Here is a 12,971-nt window from a genome sequence, read left to right as displayed (position 1 = left end):
AAGGGAGCCCACTGTATGGGAGAACATATTTGCCAACGACACCTCTGATAAAGGGTTAATATCCAAAATATATAAAGAACTCACACAGCTCAACAAAAGGAAGACAATCCAATTAAAATATGGGCAAAGGACTTCTTCTCCAAAGAGGACATACGGATGGCCAAGAGACATGAAAAAATGCTCAACGTGGCTGATCATCAGAGAGATGCAAATTAAAACCACAATGAGGTATCACTTCACACCTGTCGGAATGGCTGCCATCAACAAATCAACAAACAACAAGTGCTGGTGACAATGTGGAGAAAAGGAAACATCTTTAATTTTTAAAAAAATTTTGCCCGCCGGGCGTGGCTCAGCAGTTGAGCATCAACCTAGGATCCAGGAGATCGGGGTTCCAGTCCCGGTCAGGGCACATGCCCGGTTTGCGGGCTAGGCAGCCGATCAATGACTCATTATTGATGTTTCTATCTCTCTCTCTCCCCTCCTTTCCTCTCTGAAATTAATAAAGATATGTTTTTTAAAAGAAATAAATAAATAAAATTTTACCTTTGAGGAAACTGAGCTTCAAAGATATTAAATCACTGGGGAAAGCATTCAGTTGGTAAGTTATGGATCTGTGATTTAAACTCAGGCCTACCTGATGACAGGAAGGGCATATTTTTTATTTTTCTGCCCATTTAGGGATTTCTAAGGGAAGAAAACTTGAACTGCGGTTAAAGGACAACCCTGGATTAAAGGAAATACAAGATGACGGAATAGATAATGAGAGACCTTCAGAGAGAATTGGGATTTGTTTCTAAGTGTGCTGTTTTTTTAAAAGGGTATAAAACCTGGAGTCATGGAGCCATCTGCCCGCATTCCAAAGAATTGTAAAACGTCAGGGAGCAAAAGGTTCTTTCCCTTCTTAGGAGGGGGAGGAGGCACTAGGTCACCTGTACAAGCTCCCATATTAATAGTGTTGGGCTTCCTCTTTTATGGTGTAAAAAACCCATTTTGCACACACACGGGATCTATCTGGTTCCTCCCCATCTCCCTGAAGTGGGGGACATGGGCATGGGGAGACCGATGTAGTTGTTGTGAGTTAACAGTAGTCAGTCCCTGGTCCACACCCCTCATGTTTGCTCTCAGTATAACGTAAATAACACAGATATTAAAGCATTTTCTGACTTCAAAGAAAACTCTAACATTGTGCTGTATTTCCTTTCAAAACACCCCATAATCCACCTTGTGATCACTCTCTCTGCCACTGCTTCGGAATGAACTCTCGGCTCTGCTCTCACTGTACTGCGACAATGGACGTTGCTGTCCCTGAATCATTATACATTTTATTCCTCCCTCCTGGTTTTCTTTTACTCTTTCTATCTCATTTATGCATATTTGCAAAGTTGAGCTCAAATCCCACATTCTGCAGAAAAACCATTTTTTATCATTTTGCTTTTCAAATATTTTCATTTGCTGCCTTGCAATTTTTGAAAGCAAAAATTTAGTACTTCTTGGAGTGTTTCAAAGATTTGTCTTAAATGCTGTTTTTAATGTTATTACTCTTTATTTTATTCTAATACTGGTATTTTCTTTACCTCCATTCCATTTTATTGTACATTTTCCCCTCAAAATAACAGTGATACCTGTTTAAATAATTCTTTACTGACATTATCATGATCTTTTTATTTTTATTTCTGATTTCTCCAGAGAGTTAAAATTTACATACTTTGTTATTCCAGCTCTGAGGCTATTCACCTAAGAATTTCCCTTCAGATTTCAAGTATGTACATTAAGATGTACTTTTCTTCCATTAGAAATTCTAAGTTAATAAACCGCCTGTTTTTAGCACCATTACCTTTTATTCACTTTAATAACAGTGATCAATTCTGTTCACAGCTTTTGCATTTTAGAAATAGGCTATGTTCCAATAACTTCTTGCAGGTGTATATTTAAAGTCCAGAATCAAACAACAGAAGTTGAGGGAATGAGATACATCTTTTATTCTGGAACTAAAGACCCATTAGTCAAATGACCTAACATATTTTTCTGGAACTCAGTATTTGATGAAATTGTTTATCTTTGTGAAATAATAAAAATTAGAACAAGCATTTCAAAAATAGGATAGTGTTTCACACCACTATTTTATAAAAAATATCCATTTGTTTTTTACTACTGAGTCAAGGAGCCATTCAATTGAGCAGAAATCGATTCTAGAGTGAGTTGCGCTGTCACCACAGTGTGGGACTGGCTATGAGACTAAGTCTGACATCCAGGAGGCAAACTCAGAAGCGGACAGAGGCTGTTCGTACAAGAAGGCATCCAGAGATGTGTGTGTGTGTGTGCGCGCGCGCGTGCTTGATAAGCCAAAATTCTGAATGTTAGAGGTAAAGCTGAATCAGAGTCAGTCAGGTATTGAATACAAGAACTAGTTAGGAGAAAGAAGAGCAGACAAAATGTGAAAATTAGAGAGTACTTTAGATAGCAGAGAAAAGAGCATGTTTTTGGACAAGGGAAAGGACTGACCCGAGTGATGAACAGTTATTACTCGTGCTGTTAGAATACTCAGAAAATGTCTTATTAAGGCATACACCTTCCCCTCATTGGGAAAAACAGAATATTCTTGAGATTTAATAGGAGAATATTTTTATGAAGACATGAGAGGATGACCCACAAGGAATGAAACCTAAAATGTATTCTGTGAAAGTTATATAAAGATATCAACAAGTTTTGGCCGTTGTCGAACCTGGTGAAGTTGGGTTGCCCTGAAGGACATCTTGACGGAAGACTGAGGAAGGACAAGCACATTTTGGAGGGTGCGTGGTGGGAATCCATGTATAAAATGAAGTTTAGAGGGACTCAGATTCAAAACTTTATTGTCTCATTTTATCTAGAACCTTCTCAGCCTTAAAAGGGATAAATAAATGTGTATGGTATAGTCATCTTTCATGAATTGGCTTATAACTCATGTAGTGTTTTCCTTTATTATTTCATAGGCAATAGAATGTAGGAATTGGGTTCAAAAAAGACTCAGATGATTAATATAAGTAATGGGTTAAGTTTAAAAATAAACGAATAAAATATAAATTGTGTGTGTGCATGTGTGTTATATATTGTATAGTGAGAACTTGGAGCCAACATGCCAGGGTTTGACCTCTGGCTCTATGTCCAAAGCTCATGTGACTGACCTTGAGCAAGGTATTTAATCTTTCTGATCTTTAGTGTTCATATCTGTAAAACCTGAACAATATTCTTTACATTAAAATATCATAAAGGTTATATGAATTCATATGTGTAAAGAATATAGTACTGGGTCTAGCAAGTACTAGGTGGTCAATAAATATTATTTATTGTTTTTAATATCACATCATTACACCTTCTTAATTATAATAAGACACAATAATTCTTCATGGTGCCAGTTTTTTATGTTTTTGGAATGGTAGTGCCCAGTAGTTGTAGAAACCTAAAATGTTTCCTTTTAGCTACTTTACTCATTATTCTTAATAAAACATTAGATTCTCTTATATGTTTCTCAGGTTCCCCCCAGAGTCATTGCATATCATACTTCAGGTCCTGGTCAGCCATCAGGATACACATTCCGTTAATTTAAGAATTTAAATGCTAATGGCCTCATTGCAAATCCCTTGAGATTTTAAACCAAGCCAAATAAAGCAAACAGGACTATTTTACATGAATTTTCCAAAGAGAGAGGGTTATCAAGTTCATTTACGTGTTTATCGAGGCTGCCAGCCATCCTGACTTGTTTGGGGGAGGACTGTTTTTATATGAACTGAACTCCCTTTCTGATGGTCTGTTGGCAGTAAAACAGCATGAAATCTCACTCATCATTATTACTTACTCAGTGGACCTGTTTTTCATCAGGAGAGTTTAGCATTTAATCAGAGTTTGGGGTGCATCATTTCTGAACATGCATATGGTGCCTCTAGCAACAAAAATCATTAAAATTTGGCTCTTGATGTAATGACGAGGTGCATGAATGGGGTGGAAGTTGTAAAGGACTATAAAACTGTTAAATTTGGTGTGTGGGAGGAAGAAATTATTTGTAAAACCCATAAACTTCTTTAGCCAAAATATCTATTACATGCTAACTGGCGCTAATGAGCTGTTCTAAAAGTCCAGGTCACTAAAATATATATTTGCCTCTCTTTCTGGGTAAGTGAACATTCAAAAAGGAACTGCAGGTTTTCCTTACTATTTCTGAAGGAAAAGCCAAACAACCTTAGTACTACAAATTAAGGGCCTAGGCCACATTTTTTAAAAAAGTATTATTTTTAGAAACTGTTACCTCGAAAGCAAGAACTTCCCATAAGGTTTTGCACTGAGATTTTCTAAGCCATTGTCTTATTTTTATCTATATAATGAATTAAAATATATAAATTCTCAAAGGATGAATATCTTTAATATTAATGTTAACTTTAAAAAGAAAAACTTTAAGTGTACTAGTACATAAAAGTAAAGCATACCATCAAACATTCTGACAGTCTAGGGAAATTGATGAGAATAAAGAAAAACCAACATTCTATATTGATACCTATGTCTATGTCTATATATGTATATTTATTTCTATATTAATCTATATATTTATCTCCACTTATCTACATCAATATCTATATACCCAATATCTGTCTGAGAAGAGAGATGCAATGAAAATCTGCTTATAATCAGTTATAGGCATGCTATAAATGAATCTGTCATAACCAGATGAGAAAAATAAAATTAAAATCCCCTTTTTACCACAGAGCCACAGTTCCAGTCCCTTACTTTAGTGTGTTGCTTTGATTAGCTTTATACAAATTGTAAAGTTAGTAAAAGTCAGGATTTGCTATGTGACTTAGTGATAGGAGACTGTAGTGGGCTTGGCTTTTAGATCAGACTCAATAATTTCTTGGGGAAGTTAAATCCACCCATCCAGTTCCATTAGTAAATTAGCACTAACACAATTGTAAATCACACAGCTACTGCTATTTATGTCAAGTGAATGAGGATAACTCTGGCTCGGTTCCAGTCAACTGCCAGTAAACTGATTCCAGATCTCCAGAGGTGGAAGGCTGAGTCAATCAATCTTTATTAGGCAAAGAGTCTGAGCAGGAATAACAATAGCACCCCAATCCGTTAATTAACAGAAAGAAATGGAAATTTAATCAACATGTAATTCAATGTCTTTTAAGACTGGGAATAATGAAACTAAGGAGGTGAAAGATATTTTTTGTAGATAGTTTTGCTCTACTCGGTTCTGATGTGGAAGAGCCTTCTACCAATTGCTCTCTGACTTTCTAAGTTGCCATGAGAAGACAATGACTGAAAATCCGTTGCCTATATCTTTAAAAACGGCTTCAGATTTTGGTACCTGTCTTATTTTACCCTCGATTTAATTAACGAAACTATTAATAGAATGGTCAGAACTAAAACACATATTCTGGATTCTGTCTTCCCTAAAATTTTCATCTGCTTGACCCAAATGTATGGAGTAACTACTAAGTAACAAGAATTCTAGGTGCTGGGGCTGCTGTGATACCAAAGGCAGAAACATCCCCTGTCCTCTCTGAGCCTACAGGCCACATATGAATAAATCAGCCCAATTCTAATAGAATGTTATTTGTATGGTGTTATGGAAATCCAATTAGGGGATCAGGCAAGACTTCTGTCAAGAAAACTATTAAGTTGAAACCTGGAGAATGAGTTTGAATTAGTCACATGAAGAATAGACTGGCTATTTCATCAAGGGGCAATATGGAGAAACAGACTGGAAGGCTGTGGGGTAATTCCAAGGAGCTGGAGAAAGGTCTATGTGGTGGGGGTCGAATTTAGTAGGGAGAAGTTAAAGGGATCAGGTGAAAAAGGAAGTCTGGACTTGGATCATAAACTCATTGTTAAACCAAGTCAAGGAGTTTGACATTTTTCAAATGGCAAAGAAATGTTTTTGAAGCATTATAAACTATTGAGAAAATAGTTATAGAAAGATTACACTGCAATGTGGACAGCAAATTGGAAGGAAAAAGGGTGCATATTTAGGGAACTGTGAAAATAAAGGTTTAGGACAAAGGTGATAGTTCTCTGGATTAGGGAAGTGATAGTAGAGGTGATGCTGAGTGGCTGTGTGTGCGGGTTGTGGTGGTGGTGGTGAGTAATGTACACAGATCACCAGGCGGTGCAATGGGATAGAAGCCGGTGCTGTTTCCTGGTGTAGGGGTTACGTAGTGTAGACTAATAGGAAAGCGTAATAGGTACATATTTAGGCAAATTGATTTTGAGATGCCTGTGGAATAAATGGGTTGTATGCACTCAAAGGTAGGGGTCTGGAGCTCAGGAGAAAATTTGAGACTGTGGATGTAGATTTATGAGTTTTCAGCATATAGATGGCTTTTAAGCACTAGGAGTGGTTGGAAAGTCTGGAAGGCAGAGTACATGGAATGAGAAGAGAAAATTTAGGGGAATAACATCAATGTCTTCTCTCAATGACTCACTCCCTTTTTCTTTTTTTTTTATCATACTCCTCTTCAGTGTGGATGATGGCAACATTCACAAAAGGGACACACATACAATGCTTTTTGTTATTTAAAAGAAAATTGGGGGAATACTGATATGAAAAGATATTAAAAGAAAAAAATCTGGACTACACACCTAACAATGAAGTGATGAGATAATTTTTCTAATGCGAATTTTGATCAGAGTTGTGTCCCTGCAAAAGAGTGGTATGTGCATGAAGGAACAATTCTATGCCTCCACTAGAGACACAACTAGAAATGTTTCTGGAGCTGGTAATTTGGTCTCTGATTGGCCTTATGACCCTTAATAAGCTACAGACAATATTTTTAGTGTTTGCTACACTTTGCTTTACAATTTCTGTAAGAACAGTCTAAGAAGTCATCTGTAAGAGTTCCTAAAGGTATTCATTTCTAAAGTCAAGATTCATTTCCTAAAGTATTCATTAATTAATTTCTTCATCCATTTTTACTGTCATTTTAAAGATAATTTTGCATGTTTCATTATAGATTTAAATATTTCCAAATATCTGCATTGTTAAATTCCAGAACATTTTTCTCCTTTGGCAATGGCTTTTCCATTTATAGAAAGCTTACTACCCTGTGGTTTCTGAGGAGCCTAAAGGCCTTTCATTCTTAGGGAATAAATCTATAACCACTTAATAAATTGGTGTTTGCAATGACAATAGAACATATGTCATACAAATGATCACTGAGTCCTGCCTTCACAGTGAATGCTTTCAGTAAGACAATGCAATTTATATGTTTTAGTTTAAAGAAGTTTTGATAGACATAGTTTCCATGTAGACATTAGCAAATGTGACCAGAGAAAGTTTTTTGCTAAACTCAGTCCTTAGGCAATCAGCTCTGAGTGAATTTGTTTTACCAAGTTTTATCAAGCTAGGATGAAAACTGACAATAGGGCTTGGAGTATATTGAAGCCTCCATTATCATCCTTTTTAATAATCTTTCTTTTTGTAATATAACATTTCTTATCTCCAAATGAAGTGGTTCCTTCCCTTTTCCCCCTATGTGACAATATGTGCTCTTCTTAGAAGACTAAGGTGTGTCTTCACGGAGAAGGTAGAACTCCAACTGAGCAGGAAAGGGTCCATATTTGAGGAAAGGGCCTAGTTGTTCTGTTTGAGAAAAAGCATGGTATATTTGTAAAATAGAGGAGTAAATGTGTTTTCCTGGAATGGCAAGTCTTCTCTGGAAAATTTTGGGGGATGTTTCAACTGTATATGTTAAGTGGTGCTAGCAGAATATTATTATTCTGGAAACATTGGTTCATTCACCTAAGTTTTTAAAAATGGGAGAGAGGTGTTTTCATTAATATCCCTTCATATATATATATATATATATATATATATATATCCTGCCTGTTTTTTTCTGCATAAGATCCCTCAAATCTATCATTATCCCCACTCCACTGTCATACTCCTTGCTTGAAATAATTTGTTTTTGTCCCATATGATAAAATTCCTTTCTTTTAGTTATAGTCTAAGAGAAGATTTTGCTTTGTAAAATCTAGGCACTGACAGAATATAGAAAATCTGAGCTCCTTTAAAAAGCTTAATTTTCTATAATAAGAATGTCAAAATTATGTTTTATATATATGGGAGAAAAAAACAATTCCTACCAAAAATAATGAGGCTGTAATGTGTATTTATTTATGTGTAATATAATTAGATTATGAATTCAAATTTGATTTACTAAGCAATTGGATCTTGACTTTATAAAGTTAAATGAGAAATCATGGAACTCTTCACTTCTATATCCTTTGCATACATTATATAAGAATGTTATTCATAATCTAACTTGAATTTATTCATAGAAATATAAGATAGTGGTGCTTACAGATTCTTTGGGAAAACTCATCCAACGGCTGCCCTTGAGCATGATTTAAATTCCTTTATCACCCGTTTCTGGATAAATTCAAATTCATTGATGTCTCTCTGAGTGCACAGTCCTCAGAAGGGGCACTTATTTCAACAATGATTCTCAGCCGAGCAGAGAGGGACTCTCAGCTTCCTCACTTCAAGAAGTCATATTTGATTGATAAAGCTCAAGATTATATTAGCTTCTGCAGAAACAACTGTTTGACTTGGTTAAAGCAGAATACTCAAGTCTTTATAAAATCTACTTACATTACCTCAAGGATGGGAAACAAATTGGATTCCTCTTAAAATCAGTTCAATTCAAAATATAATGAAATTCTTTTGAATCTGTTAAAGATTTGTAATAATTAGACCCAAATGTGTGTTCCAAGAATTTGAGGTGATATGGAAGGAAATAATGAGGAAGAGGGTAGGCTTGCAAACTATGTTCAGAATTAAAAAACACATAGGGACATTCGGTGCTTATTGATAATAAGGGTGGAAAATTAAAATGTTAAATTAACTATTTCCACTTTTAGCTAGAATCCTATCAACTCAATGTTATAAAGTTGTTCATTTTATGTAGTTCTGAGGTTGTATTTGTATGCGTTCATATATATATATATATGCAATATATAATTACTTAATAAACATTGAAAAAATAAATAAATTATTCTTGAAAAAATGCAATGTGTCTGCTGTATAAATTAAGTTGGAAACATTTTTGAAACTGGTGTCTTTAAAGGGTAGAATATCTGAATATATTTAAGAACACTTAGTTCTGGTTGTAGAATAAAACCTAGTTTAGAAATTTCATCCTCTGTGGCTGGGCTGGCAGAATATGGGCTGGCAGAACCATCTATACGACTTATTGTTTTTGTGGCAATTTTGTTATGAGTGTGGTCAAGTTTCCCTTTGAGATCCTCACTTAGGTGAAATCTCTCCTGTATGCACCATCTGTAACAGCCCCTAGGAAGCTCTCTCCTTGGGTTTCTCATGTTTATGCACATTTATTATAGTCAATGCTATGAAAGAAAAGCAACTTTCTTTTGGTTGTCTCAACAAAATTGTTTTCTACTTTTCCCCTAATCTAGTCAGAAGGACTCCCAATTCTGAAATACACAATACATTTTAGCTAAAGCAAGTGGAGAAAATTCTGTGACTTTTCAATCCGGAAAGCTTTGTTTTGGCTCTCCTGGCTTTCCAGAGTTCTCATTAAGCTTCAGTGTCCCTTGGTTTTAGGATGTGTGTTCAGCGATTCAGGCCACCAGAGAGTTCCCTTGCTCAGAGCCCAGCCTCTTCTGGTTAGGAGCCACAACATCTGCAATTCTGTTTTTCTGTTGAGTTGGGATGCAGTCATCATTCTTTTTCCTTTTGGTATGAGCATGATATGCTGAAAAAAAAAAGTCCCAGTTATTCTTCATTTTGCATACATGTTATTATGCATGCAGAAATAATTTATGGCCATTGGCAACAGCATAAATATTTGAAAGTGATTTTTTCTATTATTTGCTAATTTTCTATGTATGAGCTTTTTATTGTATATTTGTGAATATTTTTATGGAGCATCAAGCATGAGTAGACTCTTAAAGCATTAAGAGGTAACTAAAGAAAATCTTATCTTAAGCTGGAGTTCTTTTTTAACTAAAAAAAGTTGAATATCTTTTTTAGAGAAAATAATCTCAAAAGTTTTTATCCAGTGACTTACGTATGCCTTGAAGCTATTCATTTGACAGCATACTTTGGCAAAATTTCATTTTGGTTGAGAAGGAAGCACAATACTCATAACTATTTCAAGTTGTGGCAGATGAAGGGAAAAGTTAATGATAGGATGGCAACCACAGCACAGGCACCTGGCACATGTTAAGGATTTTAGGCTGCTCCTTGCAAGAGCAAAGAGTGGCAAATTGAAAATATCTGTGCCACTTCTGTAGTATAATTTCTGTGTGTGTGTGTGTGTGTGTGTGTGTGTGTGTGTAGGCTTTGGATGGATTGAGTTGATCAACACCATAGACCCAGATTTCACTAGCACTTCTGATTCTCATTCCTCCACATGCTTTGGTCTTAATTTCATTGCTAAAGAAATAGCTGTCTGTATTATTCCACGCTTTTATTCCATTTACCTATCATCTCAAATATTGTTTATTTCTTGTTATGAAACATATCTGATGCCTTTGCATTTGAGATGCAGGCTGTGGCGTGGTTAGAGTTAGGGCTTAGCGTCAGCCCAACTCTGATGTAGTTCTGGTAAGGATTTGCCAAAGATACATTCAGACGTTGTAACAGTTTTAAAGAAAATTCAGAAATGCATACTATACATATATAAGTATTACATTTTCTCTTTTTCTTTCCTCTGGTTCCTTTTGGAGATTTACTCCAAGGTTAGGTTCTTTGAAGACATTTTTCTTTCCTGTCCTTTGATCCTCAAACTATTTTTTAAAAATTTAGAGATAATCACATTGGCTGTCTTCACTTCATCTCTTTGGACCTGATTTCCTCTTGATTGTAAACTTGTCATTGGGGAATCCTTTCCTTCCTTTAGGCCAAACAGCTGTTTTTTATTTTATTTTTCTTCTTCTTTTCCTTTTCTTTTTCCACTAAGGAGGTCAAGTTCCTTTGAGGGGGAAAAAATCCTTAGTTCATTATGTTCTTTCTTTTATACCAACGTGTACAAAGAGAAATATAAATTGCTTTTTTGTTGTTGTTGTTCAAAATATTACAGATGTCCCTTTTTCTCCCTAATGACCCATTCCACCCGTTCCACCCCCACCCCAGTCCCTCTCCCTTCCATTGTCCATGTCCTTGGGTTGTGCATACATGCATATAAATTCTTTGGTTACTCTCTCCCCCTCCACCCACCCGCCCTCCTCCCTCCCTCTGACAATCCTCAGTCTCATCTATGCTTCCATGTCATCGAATCTGTTCTGTTCATCAGTTTATTAAGCTCTTTAGATTCCACATATAAGTGAGATCATGTGATGTTTGTCTTTTGCTGCCTGACTTATTTCACTTAGCATAATTTTCTCCAGGTCCACCCGTGCTGACCCAAAGGGTACTTCTGCATAGTATTCCATGGTGTAAATGTCCCACAGCTTTTTTATCCGCTCACCCACTGATGGGCACTTGGGCTGTTACCAGACCTTAGCTATTGTAAACTGTGCTGCTATGAACATCGGGGTACATATATCCTTTCTGATTAGTGTTTCAGGATTCTTAGAAATTGCTTTTGCACTGAGAGTTACTATAGCACCTGTTCCAACCTTCAGATAATATCCAGTTAGCAACTTATTATAGCTAATTTACTTTTATCTGTAAATATGAAAAATGTGTTCTTAGCCATATATTAGTGGCTTGCTGAAAATAGTGCCATTGTTTAGCTTTTGTTCCTATTTTGCTGTGCTTTCACATCCCACTTATGCATACCTAGGACTGGTTAATAAAAACCAGTAATCAAAAGCCTATTTTAGTTATCGCCAGTGTTTGGGACACTCCTTATTCTATCTGTATAGTGTTCGATATCTTTGAATTGAGTGACTCATTACATGAATGGTGTTGAGAACCAATAGATTTTGTTAGTATGAGATTATGTAATCAGAATAGTGATGGGTACCAGGCTGGCATGGCTCAGTGGTTGAACATTGACCCATGAACCAGGAGGTCAGGGCTCCATTCCCAGTCAGGGCACCTTCTGGGGTTTGGGGCTCGGTCTCCAGTAGGGAGTGTGCAGGAGGCAGCCGACCAGTGACTCTCCCTCTCATCATTGATGTTTCAATCTTTCTCTCCTCCTTTCCCCTCTCTGAAATCAATAAAAATATATTTTAAAAAAAGAATAGTGACAGGCAATACATGTGCTGTCAGTGCAGAGAACTGTTAGTAAAATTAGCCAAATCAATGGTAGTTTACATTTAACTTGACAAAATGATGATACATGAAATCGTGAAACTCATACAGGTTTGCTATATCTTTTTGAAAGTCAGGATATCACCCAGGCCTAAATGATCTTACCTTACTTTTCTTCGTGAAAGGAAAGAGCACAAACATAATATTCACTAATAGTAAGACAGTCAGACAGTCTATTTGCTTTTCTTCCCTCCCTCTCAATGATTCGACATGTAGGTTAATTTCACTGAGGCATGTATTCCAGGAACACAAATAATTTAGTTGCACATCGGGTGGTAAAGCAGGTTTGATTTCTTTGTATGTAACCTCTTACTTTTTTATGCTTCAGCACTTGAAGTCAAGGCTTTCTCCAAGGTGACAGAGGGAAATACATCAGCTCCAGTCATTATGTTTCTGCATGTTTCCATAAAATAGGAACGTCAGCCAGCACTGCTGTCATTTTAGTGAAGTGTTTCTAAATAGTTTCCATCATTCTCTCTGCCCCTCTTCACTCTTCCTCAATAAAGGGGAAGCTACAAAGATCAATGACAGCCTGGCATCCTCTGTGTCTTCTGGGCGCTAAAAATACATGGAAAATCATTGCCCATGTGTCATCTTGTATTCTGTTGTTTTCCTCTCTTGTAGGTACTCACCCATGAGGGTAGAATTTGTTCCTTCTATTTCAGTTGCTTTGGGGGAAGGTGTCTGAAGCTATTCATCTACAACTGAA

Source organism: Miniopterus natalensis, chromosome 2, assembly GCF_054644295.1.
Source record: "Miniopterus natalensis isolate mMinNat1 chromosome 2, mMinNat1.hap1, whole genome shotgun sequence".
Classification (NCBI taxonomy): Eukaryota; Metazoa; Chordata; class Mammalia; order Chiroptera; family Miniopteridae; genus Miniopterus; species Miniopterus natalensis.
The sequence above is the reverse complement of the archived record's forward strand: the minus strand, read 5'-3'. Positions refer to the sequence as shown.